The following is a 26,226-nucleotide window of genomic DNA, read 5'->3' as shown; positions in this document are numbered from 1 at the left end:
TAAGGTGGGACCAGTTGGAGGTGCGTCTTTGGGTCCAGCACATGGGCAAGGGCAGGGTTGAGGCCGGTGAGAAGTCAAGCACTAACGTGAAGAAGGGGGAAACGAGCAAGGGCCAGAGGCAGGACAGGAAGGGTCAGTTTAGGCAGCCCTTTTGGGGAGGCTGTGATGGGGGGCAGAAGCAGGGACCCAGAAGAGTCTTCAGTGGGACGTGCAGGCTGTATAACGTGGGATCATGCTCCTGGGGCAAGGCCTGTAGATTCTCCCACACCTGCAGCAAGTGCGGCTCCACACACCCAGCCACCTCTTGCGACAAGCGCGAGCCCGCCTCGGGCCCTGCCCGACACGACAAGTAGGCCTCCGGCCCAGCCTTCCTTGGCCAGGTCCTCCCCCCACCTCCTCCCTGGATATCCCTGCACGGCCTACCTCGGGTGCCCCTACCAGGGAGCGCCAGGACAAAGGTCCGTCCCCCATTGTCATTTCCAACTTGCTACCTTTATTGCCAAGGATAGAAGGTTATTGGCCCACGGGTTTTTGGAAGGCTTCAGAATTCCTTATCAGGGGCCCCTGGTATGCAGGGATTCTGAGAACCTTAGGTCCTCCAGGGAGCATCCCGAAGTCGTAGGGGCTAAGATCAAGAAGGAAGCAGCCCTGGGGAGGGTGGCGGGCCCCTTTCAGCATCCTCCTCTCCCGAACTTTGTGGTCTCTCCCTTGGGCGTGGTTCCTAAGAAGGAGCCAGGGGCATTCAGGTTGATCCAACACCTGTCGTACCCGGATGGGGATTCAGTGAACCACTGGCTGGAGGAGGGCTCCTGCTCTGTCTCATACTGTTCTCTCGACATGGCAGTGGTCATGATCAGGAGGGTGGGCAGGGGAGCGTGGTTAGCCAAGGCTGATATCGAGTCAGCATTCCGTCTACTACCAGTCCACCCAGTGAGCCAGCACCTCCTTGGGTTCAAGTGGCAAGGGGAATTCTTTTACGACAAGTGCATGCCCATGGGGTGTGCTGTGTCTTGTGCCTACTTTGAGGCCTTCAGCTCATTCCTGCAGTGGGCACTCTCAGGGAGATTTAACACAGAAGGGGTGACCCACTACCTTGACGATTTCCTGTTCATCGAGGGTGTTAGTACGCAGGAGTGTAGCAGGGGGCTATAATGCTTTCAGGACATGGCCCAACACCTTGGGGTGCCGTTAGCACCTGGTAAGATGGAAGGCCGCGTGCAGGTTCTCACTTTTTTGGGCATCGAGTTGGACACGATTATGGGCGTGTCTAGACTCCCTGCTGAGAAGGTGCAGGCTTTGCGACAGGACATCCAGTCACTGCTGGGGAAAGACAAGGTTCCTTTGGGTGTCATCCAAAGCCTCTTAGGCAAGCTCAACTTTGCAGCCAGAGTCATCCCGGTGGGGAGAGTGTTCGCTAGAAGATTAGCCAGGGCCACAGCGAAAGTGTCTAAGAAACACCACCTGGTTAAGTTGGCAGTAGGCCTGAAGAAGGACCTGGTCATGTGGGGGGAGTTCCTGTCTCACTTCAATGGGACTGTTATCTGGAGGGCTCCCTGGGCGGACAGTCCCGAGCTCAGCCTTTTCACGGATGCATCAGGGAGGGAGGGCTTTGGGGCAATCCTTGGCGAGGAGTGGTGCGCACAGGAATGGCCTAACGCCTGGTGCAAGCGCGGCATCACTGCCAAGATCACAGTCCTGGAGCTGTTCCCCATCGTCATTGCACTCCACCTGTGGCCAGAGATCCTGCCAGACAGAAAGGTCCTATTCTGGTTGGACAACATGGCTGTGGTGCAGGCCATCAATGGGCAGACAGCCAAGTGCCTGCTAGTGCTCTGCTTGCTCAGGGAACTAGCCCGAGGGAGCCTGCGCTGCAACTTGGAGTGTAGGGCTAGACATATCGAGGGGGTCAAGAACGTGGCAGCTGACGCTCTCTCTCGTTTTCAGTGTCTCTGTTTCTGGGAGGCCTGGCCGCAGGCGAGAGCGGAGATGACCCCCTTTTCGGCAACCCTCTGGAGGCTCTTGGAGTGGAACAACAGTTGAGAGCACTGGGGGAACGGTCCTTGGCCCCAGGTACGAGAAAACGATACCTAGCCCATATGACCTCCTTCAACAAAGTGGCGGATGCCTTGGGACTGTCCGGGCAACCCATGGAGGGCAAGGTACAGGCGTTTGTGGTATGGGCTTAAAAACAGGGGAAGAGCCACTCATGGGTTTGTGATCATTTAGCAGCTGTCAGCCATGATGTGAAGTTGAGGGGAGGCCAGGAACCAGCTAAGTCCTTTGTCATTAGGGCGGCACTGAAAGGGTGGGCCAGAGACTAGCCCAGGGTTCCAGACAGCAGGTCCCCCATCAACTTTCCCATCCTGCAGGCTATGTTAGACGTCCTTGGAGGAGTTACCCTCTCGCCCTATGAGGCTTCCCTCTTTGCCGCCGCGTTCTGCTTGGCGTTTTTTGGAGCGTTCCGCATTAGTGAGTTAGTGGCCCGGTCCAAAACAGATAGGTCAGGAGACGCATTGGGCATGTAGGATATTGGGTTGGAGGGTGTGTTGAGCATCCACCTCAGGAGGTTGAAAACAGACCAGAAAGGGAAGGGGGTGGAGGTGGAGTTAATGCCGTTGGGAGACCCCAGATACTGCCCGGTTTCCAAGGTCAGGGAGTACGTATCGCTTCGCCCAGTGGCACCTGGTTATTTATTGATACATGCTGACCTGGTGCCTCTAACCAAATACCAGGTGGAGCGGGTAATGGGGCTTGCTTGTCCAGGGCCGACCTCCTCCAGGCAGAGAGAAAATATTCCAGCCACTCTTTCAGGATTGGGGCAGCCACCACTGCATTTACATCAGGCATGGAACCTGAACGTGTGAAAAAAGTGGGTTGCTGGGAGTCCCAGTGTTACAAACGCTATATCCGCCATTGAAGGCGCCTGTTTAGTGTAAAATAGTGTTGAGTGGGCACTCTGCCATCTCATGGTTGGCCCGTTGGGCATCGATCAGGAACTGGATGTGTGGATTCTCGCAGACAAAGTTTGAGTGGTTGGGTTTTCCAGGAATGAGATGGAGCAGCCTCATGAACAGACTGGAGCACTCGCTAGCAGCGCTGGGTGCCCCACCCAAATTTTTGGTGATCCACCTGGGGGGCAATGACCTTACTATCTCTGGGAGGACTTTGCTCCTGCATGCCATGAAAACTGACTTGGGGGAACTTAGCAAGTGCTTGGGTCAGTGCAAGCTCTGGTGGTCAGAGATTGTGCCACGGAGAGTATGGCAGGGGGCGAAGTCTTGCGAGGCGGTGGAGCAGTCCAGGAAACGGGTGAACAGCTCCATGCGCAAGTTTACGTAGCAGAGGGGCCTGGGATTCATTAGACACGAGATGATTTAGGAGAGGGTAAAGGGACACTTTGAGGCAGACGGGGTACACCTCACACCAGTAGAGATGGACTTGTTCTTGTTAGACTTGCTGGAGGCGCTAGCACAAAAGGGTTGCAGGTAAAGACAAGAGCGGTTGGTGGGGGGGCCTCCAGGGCTGTGGCGGAGTTACAGGGCGATCTGGAAGCAAATGGGTACAGAGCGGTACCTCTGCGTGGCACATAGGGGTGCCAGAGCCGAACCCCAGGAGCCTCATGGGAGGTTCATGGAATCTATGTTGGCGTCCCATTGGTCCTTCGGGCGGTTGTGGGCCTGAGCAACCAGGGGCTTGCCTAGCTACGCTCCGCCCTGAAAGGGGCGTGAGTATAAGGGACCAAGGGTCAGGTAATCCGGGAAGGGGATCACCGGAAGGTGCAGTAAAAAAGTGGTTCGCCACGGTGCTACTAGGTTCATCAGGCGGGCAGGTGGCAAGAAGGCTGCCTGCCCTTGGATCGCCCGTAAGCTAACCCACCAGATTACATAACGTTGTATGTAATAAACCTGCAGCAGTTTTTCCCAAGTATAAACTTGTGTGGTGTGTATTTATTTGCGGGCATTCATGCTAAGGGGGGACCTTTGGCCATGAGGGTGCTATTTATTGCACCAGATAGAGTTTGTAACATCGGGTTTCATTATTTATTAGTGCGATAAACAGAGCCTTGATTCTAATGAACTCTGAATCAGGGCCTGGGTCTTTGCTTGACACTTGGATTTTTTGGGACAATCTTAATGAGTTTATTAATGTAACACTAACGGCAGCACTCCCACTCTGAAAATTGTTCCAACACCACTGGCAACATCCATGAATTCCATTCACAAGTTTCACGAATTTCCCGCACAGTTCCCATTCACTACTGCCAAAGTCTTCATGGATTTTACTCACACCTTTAATTCCCCACAGTGCCCATGTACTCTCTCCAAATTTCCAATTAATTGCATTCACATTATCCATTAATTCCTTAACCACTGTACAAGTACTATTTCCACCATGAGTAGGGGCTTAGCTATCAGTAGAGCAGTAGGTGCAGTGGCACCCAGGCTCAAAGGTGGGAGGAGCCCACTTCAACCATGACACTAGGAGATAGAGATATTTTACTTCTTTGTATTAGGACCCATGGCAACCTTGCTACACATTGATCGCATATACAAATTCATCTCACACTTTCCACCACTTCCATGACAAGCCCCATCCATTGTTCCCATATTCCCCATTACGCACTTGTAAAATCACCATGAATTCCCCCACACTGTCCATGCACACGTACCATTGTTACACTGAATTCCCTTCGACCGTTATTGAATATTACCTCATTGACCATGAACTGTCCACACACTCTCCCTTAATTATCTGTGTTTACTCCATTTACACTTTCAGGGATTTTCCAAACACTAAGCATGCCCTGCCCACAGCAACCACTGATTCCCTCATTCTAACCAATTACAGCTCTCATATGTCCATCCTTTGTCATGAACTGCATACACTCTCTCCACGCATTCCTCCTCATTGGCCAGCCACCATCCTAACATTTTTAGTTAATGACCTGGCCACTCCCATAGATCCCCACCACATTTCCACGAATTAAATTTCAATTTTTGTCACAGTGTCCTTGAATTCTTTTGACGCTGTTTATGTATTCCACATGCACTGCTATCAATCTGCACCAATGAATTACTCCAGCAGTGTCCATAAATTAATAAATTAGACCCCGGCGGATTTTCAATTACGCTAGAGTAATCTGAGTAATTTTGATAATGATGCACAATTGTCAATAATACCACGATTACTCCTGCTCATGATGTTAAGAGTAATTTGGGGAAGAAAATCCTAACACAGACGTAAGTACATTTAGTGCATGCTCTGGTCCATTTTGGACACAACAGTGCCTTTTGTTCAAAAAAACCGCACCAAATGCCGGGAGTAGGTTGGGGGGAAATCCTACCACCAAGAGCACATTTAGCAGCTGCTCGCACGAGTTGTTCATGTTCTGTTGCATTTTGCACTATTTCTAAGTGCAAAATTAATTCTCACACTCATTTTAGACGCAAGTGGGGATTTATGCTCTAAGAATTAACGCTTAAAGCAGAATTACACTTCTTGCATAAATATGTTTATTCTTGCAGAATTTTTAGGTAATTTTATGTGATTACACTACACTGAATTATGAGTTACGCCCACCCCTACCATAAATTCTAACATGCTGTCAATAAATTTCCTAAAAGTATTCATTCCCAGTTCTAAAAGTATGTGTGAAGTCCAGTCACAAAGCTTATTGACTCCACTTAAAGTTTCCATAACTGCCCAATTAGAACTCACGATTCTCCACTGGCTTCACGAAAGACAAGGGGAAAAAGTGTAAATAAAAATGAAATTATTGAACCCCTCCTTTAGTCAAACAACTCTCTGTCAGTTGTTGACCATCACCTGACCCCTATCTTGAGTGCTAGAAGAAATCTAGTTTTAAATTCTCCAACTTTAAGTATGAGGTTTAGTGCTAGCTCACACACCTATGCCACCGACCCGAATAATAACCATCCAGACCTTGGCAGACTTAAGATGACCGATCCAGGGGCAGAGGAGAGACAGAAGCCAGGAAGTTGCCAGGGCCTGGTAGTGATCACAGGAAAGAGTGAGACGGGCCAACCTTGGCAGGCAGGAGACGAGCCAAACCGCCTGGCATCTTGAAAATATTCCCACTTTTGGACTGGCAATCAGCCAAAGCCCTATAGAATTCAGCGAAAGAAATCGAAAGTTTATTTTGTACATGGGCAATGAATATGAAAACCAAAGTAAAATCGTGCATTCGCTAATCATCATTTTCCTAACATTTCTGAAAAATTAATGTGTTTTACATACAAAATTTGAGAAGAGGCTGGCCTTGGCCCACATTTCCAATGATTGTTTCCTTATCAAAGTTAAGTAAAAAATATTTGAAGAACTTTGCCAAAAACATAGTAAAGGTAGAACTGAAATGAAATCTAGAAATTCATGAACTGCTCCACAGCAGCAGGAACAACCCTCGGATAAGGCATCACTGCTCATAACATAATTACACGAAATGCCAACATTAACAATGAAAAGTCCCATGAAATGGCATCTGACTCCAAATGGTACCGTAAATTGCATCTGCTCATTAAATATGTTCCAAAGAGGTCCACCAACGGAGTATCTCCAACAGCATCATCTCCTGAAACCTTCCCTAACGTCAGTGGCCTGCACCAGTGACCGATCCCGAATGCAATAATCATCCTTTGAAACGACCCCAATACCCTCGGCTCATGATGTGTCTCCGGTTCTACTGAGCCATGGTATGTTGTTCAATAGCATCAATCGCTACAGTTCCCCCATCGCACCATTAAATGCCTCTATTGCCATAAACCAACGAAACAAACATCCCCCAAATCAACAACCCCAAAAATGAATGGATGTGGGTCAGACAAGAGTACTGCAGGGTGCCCTGTGCAGGTGTAGTATCAAAGACTGTACTGCAGGTGGCATATGCAAGTGGCAGGCAGTGGTTCTCGGGGGTTTACTGCTGGTGGTTTTACAAGTTGTACTGCAGGCCAATGGCAGAAGGTGCTGTAAGGAGTACTATAGATAACACTGCTGGGGATACTGCAGGTGGTACTGAATACAGTACTGCAAGTTGCAGTGCATCTGGAACTGCACATAGTAGAACTCCAGGTGGTACCAGATGGGGAAGGCCAGGTGCCACTCGAAGTGCTATTGAAACAGGAACTGCAGGTGTTACTGACGGTGGTACTGAGGGTAGGATTGCAAGCAGTACTGAAGGTGGTACTGAGGGTAGGAGTGCAAGCAGTACTGACGGTGGTACTGAGGGTAGGATTGCAAGCAGTACTGAAGGTGGTACATCCAGCGATGCTGCAGTTGCCAGCGGTGGTTGCGCGTCAGGTGACGGTGACGCCTGAACTTAATGTTGCAGCCTAGATGACACTGCGGGCGGTGTGCCTGAGGGCAGTACTGCGGGCGGTGTACCTGAGGGCAGTACTGCGGGTGGTGTACCTGAGGGCAGTACTGCGGGCGGTGTACCTGAGGGCAGTACTGCGGGTGGTGTACCTGAGGGCAGTACTGCGGGCTGTGCACCTGAGGGCAGTACTGCGGGCGGGTTTGCTAGTAGCGCTGAAGGCCATACTAAAGGTAGCACTACTGGTTATAGTGTTGACAAAACAGAATGTGTTCCTGCATGTGCACTGCGTGTGTTACTGCTTGTAGTCCCTCCAGTAGCACTGCAGGCGGTACTAACGGTTGTATTAGAGAAGTACTGCGGGTACCCAGTGATAACAAAAGTAGTACTGCATATGATGCAGGCAGTAACGATGGCACTGCATGGTTATGCAGATTCTCTTTTCAGTGGTATACATCCATGGCGGTCCTACCAGCTATTACAAGCGCTTTCCTCACACATCCCGGACCTTTTTCTGAGGCTCCCCCGGGGGATACTCTCGGGAAGCTTTCAGTGACCCCACCCGAAGCTCTGAGCAGCGCACCTGGGGCTGGTGTGTGTGCTGGAGATGGGGGCGAGAGGCGACAGGTAGAGTGCCACTACTCACCTGTTGCTCTCCGGAATGGCCGGGCCGGTTTCGTCCATAGCGAGCGGAAACTTTGACCTTCCTCCGAATGTGTTTGCTGGAGTTAGATGCGAGTTTGGCACCTGCCCCTGGGGGCAGCTAGTTTCCCGTCGGGTCCTCCTTCTGACTTGTTTTGTTCTGCCAGGATATCTCCCGTTACTGGTGGGAGTTATTTATCTGGCCGGCTCTTGCCGCAGGGGGCATCTTGTTGTCCTCTCACACCTGCCATGTCTACAGCTCAGCCCCCCTCTGGTACCGAGTACTCAGGATACATACATCCTTTCTGCCTGATGACAGTCTGCCAGGGACCGAGAAAGCGCGACAAGGTGGAGAAGGGGAGTGCCCGGGGCACTTAGAAGGGAGGAGTGGAGACAGGATTATTGTAGATGGAGGAAATCTTAACTCCCCTCCCCCCTTCCCCCCACCTGTGGAGTAGCTGCGTAAAGACTAATGTCAGACGAAACAGGAACTGTCGGGCTACCCCATCCCCCCACCTCATTCACAGGGTGTAGAAAGCGCTTACTGTAAGAGCCCGAATAAGGAACCATGTGGGTTTGGGCGGAGTCCTCAGCCCCTCCCACAAAACCTCTTCCCCCCCCAGCTCGTGAGTTGTGTTCGTGAACATCGAAATAAAGGCGTGTCCCGACTCTTCAAGACAATACGCATGAGACCAACCACATCTGCATACAAATAAAGAACAAGTTCATCAGACATGTCCTCGGTGTTCTTTACGCACATAGGCAGGAGTGGAAATAAACAAAAGCACATTTCGAAACCAGCACTATCAATGCCAATAGGTCTGGCTGTGAAGGAATGTTGTATGGTATTGTGAAGCATTACCAGTAAATAGCATGGGAATGGATATGTATTTGTTTAGAAGAAAAGAACTGTGGGATATTATTGGTGAAGGTTAAAAGGTCAGGTGACAGTTGATCCTACTCTTCCATTCTCCCTTTATAATGCTGGTAACCTCTCAGAGGCTACAAGGCCAGCTCTGTCTCCCCAAGGAAAGGACCAACTCCTGGCATTCATGGAGTTTCTTGACTGCTACTCAAAGTTGGTCAGCAGTTTTGAAGAAAAGACAGAGGGCCTGGCCCCACCCCAAATGTGGCAATACCCCGTGTGCCTTATTGCAAGCGCATTATACATTATTTTCATTATAATAAGGGATATGGGATATTTGCCACATTTGCGACAGAGTATGCTAAACTCTAAATCAGGCTCAGAGGTTTGAAGAGAATTGGTAAGAAAAGGGAAATAATTTATGTGGGGAAGACATAGGAGGAAGGTTTCAAAAGGATTCAAAATGAAATTACCAATGCAAAAATACTGACCCCATTTGGCTTCAATGTAGCATGCATATCAATTGTAGATGCAAGTGCTCATGGTGTGGGTGCGGTTTTATCTAAAACTAAAGGAAGGATATAGAAGATAATGGTTTTTGCTTCTATATCATTGAATGTTAGTTGTGATCTGGCAGGGTGAGAACCAAAGGAAAATTTCCACATAACGTTTATTCTTGAAAACGACGAGAGAACAGAACACAATGTGTCCTCTGTGACTGCTCCAGACTCTATCAGGGGTAGGCTACCCACAGGGGCTGGATGCAGGGCCTGGCCACAGGTCAGGCTTTCTTGCTGACCTCCTGTTGTGCATGGCGAAAGGCCATGCTGAGTGGGGGTTGGCTGACCGCAAGGGGATTGGCCACCCATGAGGGTTTTGGGCAGGGCCTGGTAGCAGCCAGGACCTGCACCCAACCCCTCATGACTCACCAATCTCACCTACAGCAGATAACCAATTTCTGCTGTACATGGCCTTTTGGCTGTGCGCAGCAGGGGGTCAGCCACAAGGGTGAATGGCTGCCAGTGGGGAGTTGGGCACTTCCCCACGCTGTACATTGCTGAAGGTCATGTGCAGCTGTGGGTTGGCTGCCTGTGAGCCGCTGAGCACAGGTGCAAGGCCCTGCACTGCACACAGCCAAAGCAGCCCCCTGATACGCACCCCAAAGGCTATATGCAACGGGGCTAGCTGTCAATTAAGAAGCTGTCCAGCTGTGTGGATTTGGAGGCCTAATGTGGGGTGGCGGGTGACCTCCTTAGGGTGGGTTGTGTGTATGAGCCTTGTGAACAACCGCAGGCTGTGGATGGCTGAAGGCTTATAGCGTGTAATAAAAGCCAACTCCAATGATTCAAGCGCTTGCATGCGGATTGGGCCAATTATTAGGTCAAAGTTTATTCTGAACGTCAGAGTTGTCTGTGTGATCATTTTGCTTTCAATAATTGTCCTTCTTTCAAAATAAAGTTGTCAGTATGATGTAGTTTCCTAATGTCCAATCATCTATTTTATTTTGTCAAAAATATATATTTATTTTTATTTCAATAAGCACTGTGGTACTTTCTAGACCAGGGGTACTCACAAACTTTCTCTTGGGGGCCAAATTTACAGTGTGGTTTGTGGCCGAGGGCCGCACCTTGGGGGCGGGGTCATTGGGGGAGGGGGCGGGTCTAGAGCAACAAAAAAAAAACTGTGACCATGAGGTGGAACACAGGTCTCTGCAGTGGACGCCTTCGTTCACTGCGCCACCAGACCCGGCATACACATATCTCTCTCTCTCTCCCTCTCTCTATCTCCCTCCCTCCCTCCTCCATCTCCCTCCCTCCTCCATCTCCCTCCGTCCTCTGTCTCCCTCCCTCTCCCTCCGTCTCCCTCCCTCTCCCTCCGTCTCCCTCCCTCTCCCTCCGTCTCCCTTCGTCTCCCTCCCTCCTCCATCTCCCTCCCTCCTCCATCTCCCTCCCTCCTCCGTCTCCCTCCCTCTCTCCTTCTATCCGTCTCTCTCCCTCTCTGTCTCTCTCCGTCTCCCCCTCTCTGTCTCCCTCTCTCTCTGTCTCCCTCCTTCTCTGTCTCCCTCCCCCTCTCTCCCTCTCCCTCCCTCTCTCCCTCTCCTTCCCTCTCCGTCTCTCTCCGTCTCCCTCCGTCCTCCGTCTCCCTCCGTCCTCTCCCTCCCTCTCCCTCCGTCTCCCTCCCTCTCCCACCGTCTCCCTCCCTCCTCCATCTCCCTCCCTCCTCCATCTCCCTCCCTCCTCCGTCTCCCTCCCTCTCTCCTTCTATCCGTCTCTCTCCCTCTCTGTCTCTCTCTGTCTCCCCCTCTCTGTCTCCCTCTCTCTCTGTCTCCCTCCCTCTCTGTCTCCCTCCCCCTCTCTCCCTCTCCCTCCCTCTCTCCCTCTCCTTCCCTCTCCGTCTCTCTCCGTCTCCCTCCGTCCTCCGTCTCCCTTCGTCCTCCGTCTCCCTCCCTCTCCCTCCGTCCTCCGTCTCCCTCCCTCCTCCATCTCCCACCCTCCTCCGTCTCCCTCCCTCTCTCTGTCTCTCTCCCTCCCTCTCTGTCTCTCTTCCTCCCTCTCTGTCTCTCTCCCTCCCTCTCCGTCTCCCTCCCTCTCCGTCTCCCTCTGTCTCCCCCTCTCTGTCTCCCCCCTCTGTCTCCCTCCCCCTCTGTCTCCCTCCCCCCTCTGTCTCCCACCCCCTCTGTCTCCCTCCCTGTCTCCCTCCCTCTCTCTCCCCCTCTCTCTCTCCCTCTCTCCCTCTCCCTCTCCCTCCCTCTCTGTCTCCCTCTGTCTCCCCCTCTCTGTCTCTCCTCTCTGTCTCCCCCTCTCTGTCTCCCCCCTCTGTCTCCCTCCCTCCCTGTCTCCCTCCCTCTCTCTCTCCCTCCCTCTCTCTCTCCCTCTCTCCTCTTCTCTCTCTTTCCCTCTCCATCTCCCTCCCTCTCCGTCTCCCTCCCTCCCTCCTCCTCTCCCCCTCTTCCCCTCTCTCCCTCCCTCCCCGTCTCCCTCCCTCTCCCCGTCTCCCTCCCTCTCAGTCTCCCTCCCTCTCAGTCTCCCTCTCCCCGTCTCCTTCCCTCTCCGTCTCCCTCCCACTCCCCATCTCCCTCCCTCCCCGTCTCCCTCCCACTCCCCGTCTCCCTCTCTCTCCCCGTCTCCCTCTCTCTCTCCATCTCCCTCTCTCTCTGTCGCTCTCCGTCTCCCTCTCCGTCTCCCTCTCCGTCTGTCTCTTTGCCTCTCTGTCTGTCTCTGCCTCTATCTGTCTGTCCCTGTCTCTGCCTATCTGTCTCTGTCTGTCCCTGTCTCTGTTAGTCTCTATCTATATCTGTCTCTGTCTGTTTCTGTCTCTCCCTACTGCCCTCTGTCACCCTCTGTCCCCTTACCTGACTCTCACACCCTGCTGTTCTCTTGTCATCTCTCCCCCCCCCACTTCACTTGTGTGGCAGGGCACACACACAGCCCCACCCGAGTACTTCACAGGTCTTTAAGAGACCATTTGCATGATAACGAGGCTATGTTGTATTTCACCTCTTAGCGCCAAAGCAGCTTCACTCGGACAATCGCTTGAATCCCCGGGCCCCCACAGAGCAGAGTCTGTGTTTGCTGAAACTGTTAAAAAAAAAAAAAAACACCGGTGTGATGTCTGCAAGGTCCGCGGGCCGCCAAGAAAGGCTTGCCGCGGGCCGTACTATGAGTACCCCTGTTCTAGACAGTTTCGAGAAATTAACACAGTACTCCATAAACTTTTCAAAAGCACATAAATCAATAAAAATACTTTCCCCTCACTATACATGCTTTGCTAAACTGGCTCATTTCTTCCTATACATTACAACATGTGTAAGAAGCTATATTTCACATTAAAAAACACAAGATAAACTTTGGTCTAAACAATATGGCTGCCTTTTTATTTGGCAAGGGCTTTCATTAACCAATAATATTGTATTTTGTCATCACCATGTACCATGGTAAGCCGCAAAGGTACAGCGGTATACTGTGCCACAATATATGACTATGTTTTTGCCCCTTATTACTTACAAACAACTGAACAAACTCAGATTAAATCACAAAAAGTACCCTTTCCATACCATAATCTATATTGCTGACAAATGTCATGTAAATCCGTTCAGCCACTTAGTCGTTACGCCTGTTTAAAAAGTCTATGGAAAATGGATTGATGGAAAAACATGTTTAGGGGTCCCCCCTTTTTTTGCAACCCCTTATCTATCTATCTATTTATCTATCGATCGATCGATCGATCGATCGATTGATATATGGATAGAGATATATTCACTCAGAAAGGTAAAGGTTACAGGGACGATATAGGTAGGAAATAGAATTTAAATAAACTTAGAAATTCACTGAAAAAAGCAAAGAATACAGGGACGTTATAGTTAGGCTCACATTTCACTTGTACAAAACCATAGAAATTCAGCAGTTATAGTTACCTGAGATAACAATAACTTACGGCCTTGCAATGCACTGCTTATAACCTCACATGTTAGATCACTCATGACATGGTCAGCGACATAACTGATGACATCACTGATGAAATCTTGAATGACATCACTGATGACATCTTCCAGTACGTGTAAAGGTGATACTATCTCTAATATGTGTAATCTAAATGGCTGTGAGACTGTCTGAATCTGCCTGTGTGTGGTTGTCTGAGTGGCTGTATGGGAGTGTTAGTGGCTGTATAGGTTAATAAGTGGGTGTGTAAGTATCTGTATGGGTGAGTGAGTGGCTGTTTGAGTGGCTGTATTGCCGTGTGAGTGGGTGTGTGAGTGGTTGTATGGGTGAATGACAGTGTAAGTGGCTATATGGGTGTGTGAGTGGCTGTATGGGTGACTGACTGTAAGTGGCTCTATGGGTGGATGAGTTGGTCTGTGATTGAGTGCCTGTATGAGTGACTAAGAGGTTGTGTGAGTGACTGTATGGGTGGGTGTCTGTGTGAGTGCCTGCATAGGTGGGTGAGTGGGTGTGTGAGTTGTTATATGGATGGGTGAGTGGCTGTGTGAGTAGCTGCACGGTTGGGCGAGTGTGTGTGTGTGTTAGTTATTGTATTGGTGACTAAGTGGCTATGTGAGCGGCTGTATGAGTGGGTGCATGAGTGGCTGTATTGGTGAATGAGTAACTGTGACTGGCTCTATGGGTGAGTTACTAAGTGTGTAAGTGAGCGTATGGGTGAGGTAGTGCTTGTTTGAGTGGGTGTTTGGTTAGTGAGTGGGTATGTAAGTGGTTGTATTTCACCCTAAGTGTCTGTGTGAGTGGTTGTATAGGTGAGTGGGCATGTGATTGCTTTTATACATGTGTGAATAGGTATGTAAATGATTTTGTGGGTCAGTGAATGGGTGTGTGAGTGTGTGTGTGAGTGCTTGTATACATGTGTGAATAGGTATGTAAATTATTTTGTGGGTGAGTGAATGTGTGGGTGAGTAGCTGTGTGGGTGACTGCAATGTTAGTAGCTGTATGGGTGAGTGAGTGGCTGTGTTAGTGGTTGTATGGGTGTGTGAGAGGTATGAATCTGTGAGTGGGTGTGTGAGTGGTTGTGTGAGTGGTTGTACAGGTGTGTGAGTGGGTCGGTAAGTGGTTCTGTGGATGATGTCATCAGTGATGTCATTTGAGATGTCATCAGTGATATCATCAGTAGTGTCACTGACCATGTCATGAGTTATGTAATATGTGAGATCAGAAGCAGTGCATTGTGGGGGTATAATTTATAGTTAGCTCAGGTAACCATAACTGCTGAATTTCTATGGTTTTGTATGAGTGAAATGTGAGCCTAACTATAATGTAATCTTTGTTTTTTTCAGTGAATTTCTAAGGTTTTCTAAATTCTTTATCCTAACGATAACGTTCCTGTAATCTTTCGCTTTTTCAGAGAATTTCAAAGGTTTTTTACATTGTATTTCCTAACCCGCAGCCTTTCAGTGTGGGTGTGTGAGTGGATGTATAGGTTGTGAATGGGTGTGTGAGTGGCTGTATGTGTCTGTGACTGGGTGTGTGAGTGGTTATGTGGGTGTGTGAGTACCTGTCCCCAATTAGTAGTGTGCTAGGAGGCACGTATGCAGAGTGGTGGACAAAGTGGCTGGGGCTTCTAATGAGCCCTCAGCAATCCCACTGTGTGGTATTTACTGGTGGTAACAGGAGGGATTATTGGCCCCCAAGGACCCTCAGCATCCAAGCACGACGTCATCCCCCAACAAGTAATGCAATAAGAGGCATGTATGCTGAGTATTTGAGAATGGGGCCAGGTCCTCCAATGAACTCTCAGCAATCCAGCTGTGTGCGACTTACCGGTGATAAATGGAGGGGTTATTGGCCCTAAGCACCCTCAGCATCCAAGGGCAATTAATCCTCCAACGAGCCGCAGGCGGAGTGCTCTCATGGATTTACAGATGTCTGTCACGACCAGCTCCTGAGAGATCGCAACACCAACATCTTCCTGCATGTCCAGAGACTATGGACCCTACACAAGAGTTCTAAGCTACAATTCAGCAACAGAATGCTAAAATTAAATATTTAAGGAATGAGAATACAGCTTTACTGCAATCCTTGGCGTCCTGTGAGTCAGGAGACCTGTCACTACCGCATGTAGGAGCCTTATGATTTCATGGTAACCAGGTGAAACTGAGGGACTTTTTTGATGTCCTGATGGTCCATTTTTCCTTATGACCCACACAGTTATTTGGGACAAAATGAAGGTGGGTTACCTGGTTAGCTCTGTGACTGGAGATGCTTTACTACGGGCTATGCGGTTGGTAAACTCATAAAATCCCAGTTTAAATGATTATAATCAGCTTCTTAATGAGTCCTGCCAGATGATGTGATGTGGAATATTCTGCTGAAGAGGCTGTTTGCAAAATCTAACAGGGGTTTCAACAAGTCATGACCTATGTAACTAAGGGCTAGATTTAGAGTTTGGCCCACAGGGGTCTCTGTTGCAAATGCAAGCGATTACCCTGCCCACCAAACTCTTGGTCCGCTTGCCTCATTTGGAGATGGGTGGCCCTAAGTATTCTGTCAACAGAGTACCCATTGGCTCAGTCAATGGAATACATCCTCAGATGGCTTGACAGAGTAAAGGCCTCAGAGGAAAGACATTACGCCATCTGTCTTTCTTATGGTAACATTTCCGTTTTCTCCTGTCCATCACTGACTGGAATAACATGGTAATGAGGGACCAACAAATACAATAATGACCCCCATACCCTGGGAGAAAACTGTCTGGGTGAGAGGGTCCATAGGGTTTTGGTTTTTTAAAACAAACTTTCAGTTTGGTACTCTGTTTTATTAAAATAAAATAAAAAGTCAATAGTTTGGTGTACAGTAGTCAAAACCGACAGCTGCTGTATACCAAACCTTTAGTACACTGAAAGGAACCATCACCACATTGGTTCCTTCACTGCATAGAGATGACCACAGGGCTGGTGGTCATCTCTAAATTTGGTGGGTGGAGTACCCTCAGTAAGACGAGGTAATGCCTCTTGCCATACTGATGGACACTACTCCATCCACCAAATATTAAATCAGGCCAAGGGTTAAGATGATTGGCTGCAGAGACCCAGTCAGTAAAGTGTACCTTATTAACTATGTTCAGCTGAGGTCTGAAAGATGAGATCAAAGATGAACTTGTCCATATGCCTTATCCCTCATCCCTTTAGGTACTGTGGTGTAGCTTCCATTGGCCAGGTGTCAGTTCAGCTAAGGTGCCAACTTAAGGAATTTGATCAGGAAGCTGCCACCTTGGGCGTGACCTAGGTAAACCCCTCCACTCCTTTTCTCTCATATCACTTTCTAGTTTGTTTAGCCCTTTTTTGTTCTCCCTTCCTCTCTGTCTCATTCTTTGTCCCTATTTCTCTCTTTCCTCTTCTCTTTCTTACTCTTTATCTGACCTCACACCACTCTCCTCTTCTCTTTTGTTTGTATTTGTCTACCTATATTGGAATACATGCATTGTTTAAACACCATATTTCATGGAGAAAATGTAGTACCCACTAGTTATCTTCCATAATTCAGAGAAATTACATCACTCCTATGAACTTTTGATTTTACCCAGTGGGTGCCTATTATTAGTCTTGTTATATGGCAGTTAGGGTCATTGTTGACATTGCTAAGTTAGCATGCGCTTTGCTGCCATGATGCTGCTTTTGCGCACGTTACTACATGACTTTATTTTGAAAGACTCTGTTTGTGCCTTTCGCATGAGAACTGTCTGCTTTCTGCGTTCTCTGCCTGTTCCTGGAGTTTAGTCTGGAGTCAATGCGCAAGGTCAATAAACAATGACCCTTGTTATTCCATTCTGGTCCACACCTAGCACCTAGACGAAACATGCTAACACAGCTGCGCTGCTGGAAACTCATGCTTTGATATTACAGGGATGCATGTTGTTTTAAATACACACTTGGAGAGGGACCTTTCCAGGAAGAAGAGCTATGCTTTTCATATGATGTAAAACTACCATCTAGGCACTAAGGAATGTGGTCTGCTGACAAAGCCCAGAAATCTTCCTTTATATGATAAAACGTCTTCTTACCAAGGGGAGGGTGGTTAGGCCTTATAGTCCTTTATCCACTGTCTGTATACGATGACATCCCCCTTTATAATCTATGGAATAGTAACAATGCTACCTGTTTTAGGTTTATGCATACTGCTGCTAGTAGTGGCTCGTATACTGCATTATAGAGCACGGTAGTTAAAATAAACATTTTGAACTATAACAGTGACTCTGTCAATTCTTATTGTGGACAAGTACGAGTGAGTGAGCAAAAGGGTACGTCTTGCTACCACGATTCCTGAGAGAGTCGGGAATGTTGCATTCTGGGTTGTCTAATCATTTGTAGCTTCATGATTATGTAGAAGAACCAATGAGACACTATAGCTAGTCGGCTTTGGGATTTTGGGCACTGAGGTGGTAGGAAGGTTCAGCCCCTATACACTGAGGTCCTGTTTTCCTGCACATAGTTCTGTGTATGTGAAGAATCTCCGCAGCATGGCGCAGCCAACTTTTGGTCTTGTACTTATCTGCAAGACTCCTGAGTAGTGCTTGTGCTTGTCCACAATCCCCTTACATCTGGTTCCGGAGACAAGTGTTACGGTGTAGCCTCCTCTATTGTAAAATTATAGGTTTTTCAAGCTTGAATTCTAAATTGTCTTTCTCTTTCTCTGACCCAGTATTGCGCTGCCGAGAGTAGGTTGTTTCATATTTTTCTTCCATTATGGCAGTCGCCATAGCCCCTCTGAACCGCGCTCCAGTCACCACTTTTTTGACTCAATATGGAGTCCCCAAAGGTGGTGCTGACCTTATTTTTGTTGTTGAGGCAGATACAGCGCACCACTTTGAGGTGTTTTATTCTTGGGCAACCTTCCCGGCAGCGGAGTGCACAGATAACTTATTTCACGAGTATACTGCTACGGCGTTACTGCGGGATTATCTCCCTTATCGATCCCTTGAAGTTCCGTTAATGGCTTGGCAACACACTATATGGTTTAATGGCGCCCTTCGTCACCCTATGACAGCGGCCCGTTTAGGCCCCTTATCGTTTGATGGGGCCACATGGCCTGTTTTGACTGGGTATACACCACATCCAAATTATCTTAATGCTTCAGTCGCAGAGCTACGCGTATTGCATACTTCGTTAATATGTGTACATAGAGCTGTTATACAGTTCATGTAGCGCAACATGCAGGTGGAGCCACCTGGAGTTGCTGCACAACCACCGGGCACCCGTGGTGTAGTTATCAGTTCTATCATGAATAATTATGTTATGGGCAAGCATCCGCAAAATAAGGACGAGCTTCCTTATTGGCTTGCTGAGAAATTTGGGAAACTCTAAGCTGTTTGTCCAAATATGACAACTGTGGAGAAGCACAGGATACTAACCATGAGTTTACCTACTGGCCTTGCTCCCGAACTAGCTGATTGTAACACTTGGGGTAGAGTGTTTGCAGCGGTATTTTCGATGTGTTTTGGCTCTCCCTCAATGACTGTTCTTCCATCCGTGATAAAAATGTTTTCAGTATGAACATGGGGCCCAAGCGGCCCTGGATTTGGGGATAAGACTGGTGGGAGTATTCGATATTGCTTGCGATATGATCCTTGCTAATGTGAAAGGTGGAGCTGTAAGCTTACAAGTGGCACAACGCTTGGAGGCTGGTGCTGACTCAGACAAATAGCTCAAATTGCAGAATATTATTGCTAAAGCTTATAAAACCTCAAACTCAAACTCAACAAAAAGCACAGACTGATATGGATGGGCACCCTTTCTTTCCTAAAAAGAACTGGATAAATAAAAACCAGGGGCAGTAACAACAGAAGCAAGGTTTGCATGCCGGTTCACCGACACCTGATTCTTTTGAGGGCACTTATGATTTGCGCGACCGCGCAAAAATTAAGACTCCTGATAGATTTCAAGTCCATGATCAGGCTTCTCCTCATTCTTTACAGGACATATCGGACTCTCGAGTCAGTGGAGGGGAACGCCAGGATTGCGGCAAAGGTCCGACGACACAACAGGGACGGGATCCACCTTGACAGTTTGACATAAAAGCCAAACAAGAGGGACTGCCTCATTTTCGACCCCCATATCAAAAGAAGAAAGTTGCCGCTTTAACTACGAAGTATGCCTCAGACAGTGAGAATGCTACTCCTACACTGGACATGGGCAGTGACTCTGCTCAACAGCGCGGCGGAGGTTACCATATTGCGGGAGGCACTGCGTCCCTGTCTGGAGGCGGCAGCAACTAATACATTTATTACAGTGGAAACAGCAGATACTCGAGTTGCACACCCTGATAGACTTTAAGAAATTGTCTTGCAAATTGAAGGTGATATACAGTGTACAATTACATTTCTGGGAAAATCTAACCTCCTCATACGACATTTTGTTGGCAGAGGCGGATTGGCCTCCACCATTTGTTCTGGCCGCTTCTCGAGGGGAGGACGTGATACTTCCGAGTTTTTCACATTACATTCCGGATGAAGCTCAACAGGCTTACCCATCAGAGTGGGCATTGGCCCTGGCCCCAGCGGTGCACCGTAATAAGCTGGGCTGGGATAGGGATTCACCGGCACATAAGATACCTTTACAGTCTTTGCCACAGATGCAATATCCAATCAGACGAGAGGCTAAGGCTCCAGTTTGTGACATTCTAACTCAGTTGGAGTATCAAGGAGTGATTGAATCCTGTGTATCACCAATGACTAATCCTCTTTTTCCGGTATCAAAACCTGACGGTTCATATCGCATTGTATCAAATTATCAAAATCTCAATAGTCATTGTCGTACATTTGCTGTACAGAACACACACAGCTCTGCGCTAGTGAACAGCCTTATTCGTAAATACAAAACTACTCTGGATATATCCAATGGTTTCTACAGTCATAATCCGGCTCCTGAGAACCGTGACTTGATAGCATTTACCGCCGTCGGAAATCAGAAAAAATGTATGCGCTTGATCATGTGGTATAAGAACAGCCCTGTGGCTTTTGCTGCACGTGTTGTGCCTTTGTGGCGCAGCATAGATCCAGATGCGTTCTCGTATATGGATGATATTTATCTGACGGACGATTAACTGATTCCACATCTTGTCCAAGTCGACCGCATCATTCTATCGTTTGCCCAGTATGGATACAAATTCAATTTTGTAAAATCGCACATAGCTCATTTTGCGGTGATCTTTTTGGGCTATGCACTCAATAATGAAGGTAGGGGGTTAGCACCCCACTTTCTGGAGAAGTGTGCACAATTGCAACCTCCGTCTACACTGAAGAAACTTCAGTCTTTGCTGAGATTTTTGAATTTTGGGAGGATTTACATCCCAGATTATGCCCAGCATATTAAACCGCTTAATGCGTTGATACAACCAACATATTCTTCTGCCTGCTTGCATCTGGAACATATCTCTATTTCTTTGCAATCTTTGTAATCAGATCTGCTTGCGACTAACCAATTGTTGACGCATGATAATTCCACGAACCTGGTCATATGTAAAGTGCCTGGGACAGTGGGTTTCACTTACTTGACGTTCCATGAGGGAGACACAGTACCTATTGCATACCAGTCACATTTGTACACAGCTGCTGAGATACGATTTTCAAATGTTGAAAAGATTTTGACTGCGGCCCCAATGGCGATTGTAAAAGAATGCTCATTGGTGCAGGGGAAACGCAATCTCATGGTTTCACCTATCCCTGCTTTAGAAGCAGTGACCAAGCAAGTGTACCAAACTCTAAAGCTTTACATCCCTGTTGGATACAATGGGCGACTTCTTTGACATCGGCTGATGACACATTTATTTTCGATCCTGCTCTTCAGACCGAGTGAGTGAGCAAAAGGGTATGTCTTGCTACCACAATTCCTGAGAGAGTCGGGAGTGTTGTGTTCTGGGTTGTCTAATCATTTGTAGCTTCAAGATTATGTAGGAGATGAATGAGACACTATAGCTAGTCGATTTTGGGATTTGGGGTACTGAGGTGGTGGAAAGGTTCAGCCCCTATACACTTTGGTCCTGTTTTCCTGCGCATAGCTCTGTGTATGTGCAGAATCCCCACAACAGTCTTTGTTGACAGCAGTACAATACCCTCTAAGCATGACAATGATTTTATAAAATGAAACCACCAACCCACTGATCTAAGATTACCAATTGCCCTTTGTTTAATAAGAATCATTAAATAACAGGTAAACAAAACCTGTATACTCTAATTGTAGTTAACTGAACCTTGTCTTCAACAGCTTCAAAATCCATGTACAGGTAGCGTGTCCTTCTTAACTCAATAAAACTTTGTCATAAAAACCCAACATTTTGAACATAATAACTAAACAACTATCTCTACTTTTTACTATAGATAAGCAAACAGTGAAGTTCAGTATTTCACTTATTGTTTCCATGCTAGCTGCACCAAAATAAATAAGAAATTAGATCTAGTCCTCTGCGCAAGACCCCCGGCCCAGACGGGGTCCCTTTGGATCTCTAGAAGGAAGACACCGAGTTCTGGGTACTCACAATTACAAACATTTTCAATTGTGCTCTCGTCACCAAGCTGCCCAGTTCCTAGCACTTGGCTGTGATTGCTCCCGTTTATAAAAAGGGCAGTAGCCAAGATCCCTGGTGTTATAGGCAGATCTCACTGTTAGATTCAATAGTTAAAGTCATTGGGTGCATTGTCCTCAGAAGAATAGATGCTTGGGCAGAACAGACCGCATCGATTTCCGGGTGCAGTATGGTTTTATGGAAGGTCTTGGCACCCAGGAACAGAGCCTCAACCTACACATGATTATTAGCAAATATTCTGTGGCAAAAGGGAGGCTTTGAATCTCCCCTTTATGGATCTCAGGAGTGCCTTTGACAGGGTTAACCAAGGTAAACTATGGAATATCCTTACCCAGATTGGTCTGGCCAAGAATTTGGTTGGATTTTTAAGGGCATTCCACTGTGGGAATGCCACCTCAGTCAGATTTCGGTGGGGGAGAATGCTCTGAATTATTTTTTTCTGGCGAGAAGTGTACACCAAGGGTGTGCCTTGGCATCAAAATTGTTTTTATTGTATATTAACAGTTTGAACGCTTGCTTGATCTCCTCCGGGAAGGATGTGCCAATGAATACTCCAAATGCTATCCAGGCCCAATTGTGTACCTATGATGCGGTTTTGCTTTCATGCACCCCAAATGGTCCAAGAGGTTTTAACATATTTTTTTGTGTTCAATTTATGGATAATTTGGATTTAGAGATTAATATCTGGAAAATGCCAAAACATCCTTATTTTGGCACTTTGCCATAACAAGCATATAAGACATCATAAATTATAGAACATGAATAAACTTGTGCAACATATGATTTCAAACATTACATCAATAAAAACCTTACATTAGGTGACATTCTAAGATTTTTCCCTCATAAATGATCTTAAGAGGTAATAAGAGCAAGGTTATCATTAAAAATATGCATTAGAGAGTTACAAACTCATAGCAGTCTCTAATCTGGATCACACTCCTAATAACATTGAAAACCATGCCATATGTCTATCGTTGTTAGTTTTTGTAAAAATTCCATTGATAAACGATGTTGCTTAATCTCTGCCATACCCTGAAAGGCTACCAAAAATCTGCTTCTTGGCCCGAGTATTGTGGGCAGAATAAAATAAAGTGACATGTGTTCTGCTTTGTACCATTATTTCAAAGACATGGGGGGAATTCCCGCTGCCATGTGCATTGTGTTGGAAGAGCAACTTTAAAATGAATTACATTTATTCTAAAATAAGTTAAATAAAGTCAATAATTTGCATTCTCTGTCCATCCCAAATATGGTTCAGCAATCTTAACCATTGAAATTTGCAGCTACTGATCAACTGTTCTCATGTTCAATACACCCCGTAATCTCTATGCTTGGCGACATTTCACACTGGCCTTAGCATAGGCCATAATATGATTGAGGGATATAAACATTTTTATTAGGTCACGTTTGTGAAAACATGATTGTACATACATCAGCCATGGTATCCTGTTCACATTATCTAGGGAAATACAGTCTGACATACACGCTCTCACCGAATCTGCGTCTGCATTTCGCTCTGGAATTTGATCCATAAGATAAGTTGTGCAATTTTTATCTGATCTTCTATAAAAGCTAAGCCCAGTTCCTCGTGGCATATAAAATTTGCAATATTTTTTGGGACTGCAAGCAAACTATGTGAAAAACAGTTTTCTTTGTGGTGGAGCGTGTCCGCTTTTTGGTATACTCATACCCCCGCTCCATATAAGGTGGGAGTAATGCATTTTGATTTATACAAGACTATCATCCCCGCCAAAGTTTTATGTTTTAAATCCTTGCAAAGTGGAAAATGGCCTCCATGTTCCTTCTCATTTGTTGTAGTTTCATATGGAGGTGGGATTTCCATCTAAGGGATGAGCTTAAAGCTATTCTTAGCTAAAATCTCTTGTCCTTTTCAGCAGTGTTTCCCCCATTTTAAAGTGCTTAGATTTCATGCGTAATGGCCTATGTCATAGTTTTTGATTTCAAGTGATTCACTTTTAGATCCAATCCCTACACATAGGGGCTCATTATGATGGCGGACGGAAGCCCATCCGCACTGGTGGCGGTGGCGGAAAACGTTCATTTCTCTGCTCCGGATGCAGTCATTGCGACCACCAAATTACAATGGTCCAACAGAGGCCATTTGCCGTCCGCCGTGGTCTTTCAAGCTCCGCACATTTTTTGTATATGCAAAGGTCGTGGATGGAGCCAACAGAGCAAGACCGGCGTGCGGAAACACGTTCCACCCACCAACCAGATGTTGCAAACAGCCCTTCCCACCGCCGCGTAAAAACCACCACATTGCAAATGGCGGAAACACAACAACGGAGAGGAAGAGCCGATACAGAACCCATCTAAACCACCAGAGCCGCCATGGATCCTGCGCTACAGGCCTTCCGGCTGCTCTACCTGCTGCACCTCCGGCAGACAAGATGCCACCGCGCTCAACAGCAGAGGTACGTACCAAACATCTCCACGTATGCAACCCCTGAACAGCTACAACTCTCAGCAAGCATGGCAGCACCACGATGAATGTGCAACCTGCCAAAGGCAAAGCGCGAGGCCCACCCAATCCCCATGAGTGACCCTCAGTTCCCCTGAAGGCAAGTGGGACCAATGACGAGCCCCGCAGTTGCAGACCGCACACACCGCAATATAAAAAAATGTACGCCGAAGGCTCCCATTTGCTGATGGCTCATTCGCACAGTGGTTGACACACCGCGGCCCCCTGGAAGCTGCGACTGCAACCCTGCATCATTCAATTGGGGCCAGTGTGTGTCATCTCTGCGGATGCCAGCTACCCCACATGCGAATTACATCACACATCACAACTCATTTGCCTAAAGTGATTGGTGCACCCCATGTGTAATGTTGTGGGGCACGAGGCCCCCATGCACATAAAGTAACCACACAGACACCGTACATGTATAGGAGAACTGGCCCAGGACATACATGTGTCCGGCCCCATTTGTTGGCAGGGTCACAAGTCCAGTGACGCCTGTGCTGGGTGGCTGTGGGGTGGAGGATAAACCAGCCCTCTGGGAGTGGCTGGTACATCAGAACAACTCGAACGGTGACCATCTGGTCACTACACTGTGAAGGTATGAGAGAGTGTGACCTTTGAGTCAAGTCTTCGCACACATGGGATGTCCAAGAAAAGGAGAGTGAAATTACATACATTGTCATTCCTCGTGGCCAGTATGGACTGAAATGAAGGAAGGAGTCAAAAAGGACAAAGGTCTCTCGCACTGTACCAATGTTGTGTAATGAAACATCCTACCTGTGAGCATCGCTTGTATATCCCTTGACATCTGACTGGCGTCCCTTGGCCAGGGGTCGTTTTGTGAAGGGCCAGTGACGTAGGCAGACAATCAGAGGTGTCCATTGTCTGCAAGTCAGACATACATGTAATCCCTAGCACTCCCAACACACGTACTGGTGTGGGGTGCAGTGTGCCTAGCAGCCATTGCTTGTAAATGTTCTCACACACAGCATAGGAGTGCACATGTGGAACAAACAAACATAGCTCTGACCGACATTATTGGTCATTGTCAGCCATGTGGGCATGTATAGACAATCCATGTGCATTTGTGCCTCATTCAAGTGAACATTGCAATGTCTGTTACGCAACTTTCTCACACACTCACGCAGGACTGACCCCTTAATGTCTGTATATTCATGTTGCAGTGTCCAGATGACACACCTTGCCCTCATCCTGTAATGTTGTTGTGTATTGTGGGACTAAAGCTTGCAGTCGTGCAGTAACAGCAGTTACATGCAACTCAGCACTGATGCTGGGAAACACTAGTGCTGTGCCATCTAACCACAGGGCAGCTCATCCTTGATGTAGCAGTGTACTATATGCCATACACATCGACTTCTTTGGATGTCGTAGTGTCAGTATGTCGAGTGAGTGAAGAAAAACAACGTCTGAATGCAGGTCCTTTGTGCATTTCACGTGCCCATGGGTCCTGTCAATGTTGTTGTTGTGTGAGTCTCTGGGTTAGCTGTTCACCACATCTCATCTATAACTCAACCCATGCTTGTATACCCTGACATACGTAGGAGGAGACCACCCTTCTTTCGACCTGTCCCCAACCTGGCGACGATGAAGGACATCGAAATCATCAGGAAATTTCATTTGGATCGCAGCACACTACGAAACCTAGTTGGAGCCCCATTTGAAGCCCAAAATAATATATCCGGCTGCATTGTCTGCTACAGTGAAGATTATGGCTGAACTGCATTTCTTCGCTACTGGGTCTTTCCAGTGCACTGTGGCCAGCGCCGGTGGGATGTCACAGCCCATGTTCAGCATGGAGTTGTGTGACGTCCTGTCAGCATTGATGCTTTAAAAGGGCAGACATGTCCACTTCCAGAGGAGGGACGA

At 47.6% G+C, this 26,226-nt stretch overlaps 1 protein-coding gene across 2 annotated transcripts in view; it reads right to left on the bottom strand.

Moving 5' to 3' along the window:
- PIK3R5 (phosphoinositide-3-kinase regulatory subunit 5) overlaps positions 1–8,296 on the bottom strand; it is a 287,692-nt gene extending 279,396 nt beyond the window's left edge. For both annotated transcript variants that reach the window (XR_014966525.1, XM_085616833.1), the window contains exon 1: positions 7,974–8,296. The gene's annotated coding sequence lies outside the window, so the exon portion shown is untranslated. The remainder of the gene's footprint in view (positions 1–7,973) is intronic.
- Between the last annotated feature and the right edge of the window lie 17,930 nt (positions 8,297–26,226).

The sequence above is a fragment of the Triturus cristatus genome, chromosome 7, assembly GCF_964204655.1.
Source record: "Triturus cristatus chromosome 7, aTriCri1.1, whole genome shotgun sequence".
Classification (NCBI taxonomy): domain Eukaryota; kingdom Metazoa; phylum Chordata; class Amphibia; order Caudata; family Salamandridae; genus Triturus; species Triturus cristatus.
Note: the sequence above shows the minus strand (reverse complement) of the source record. Positions and strands in the feature narration are given on the sequence as shown.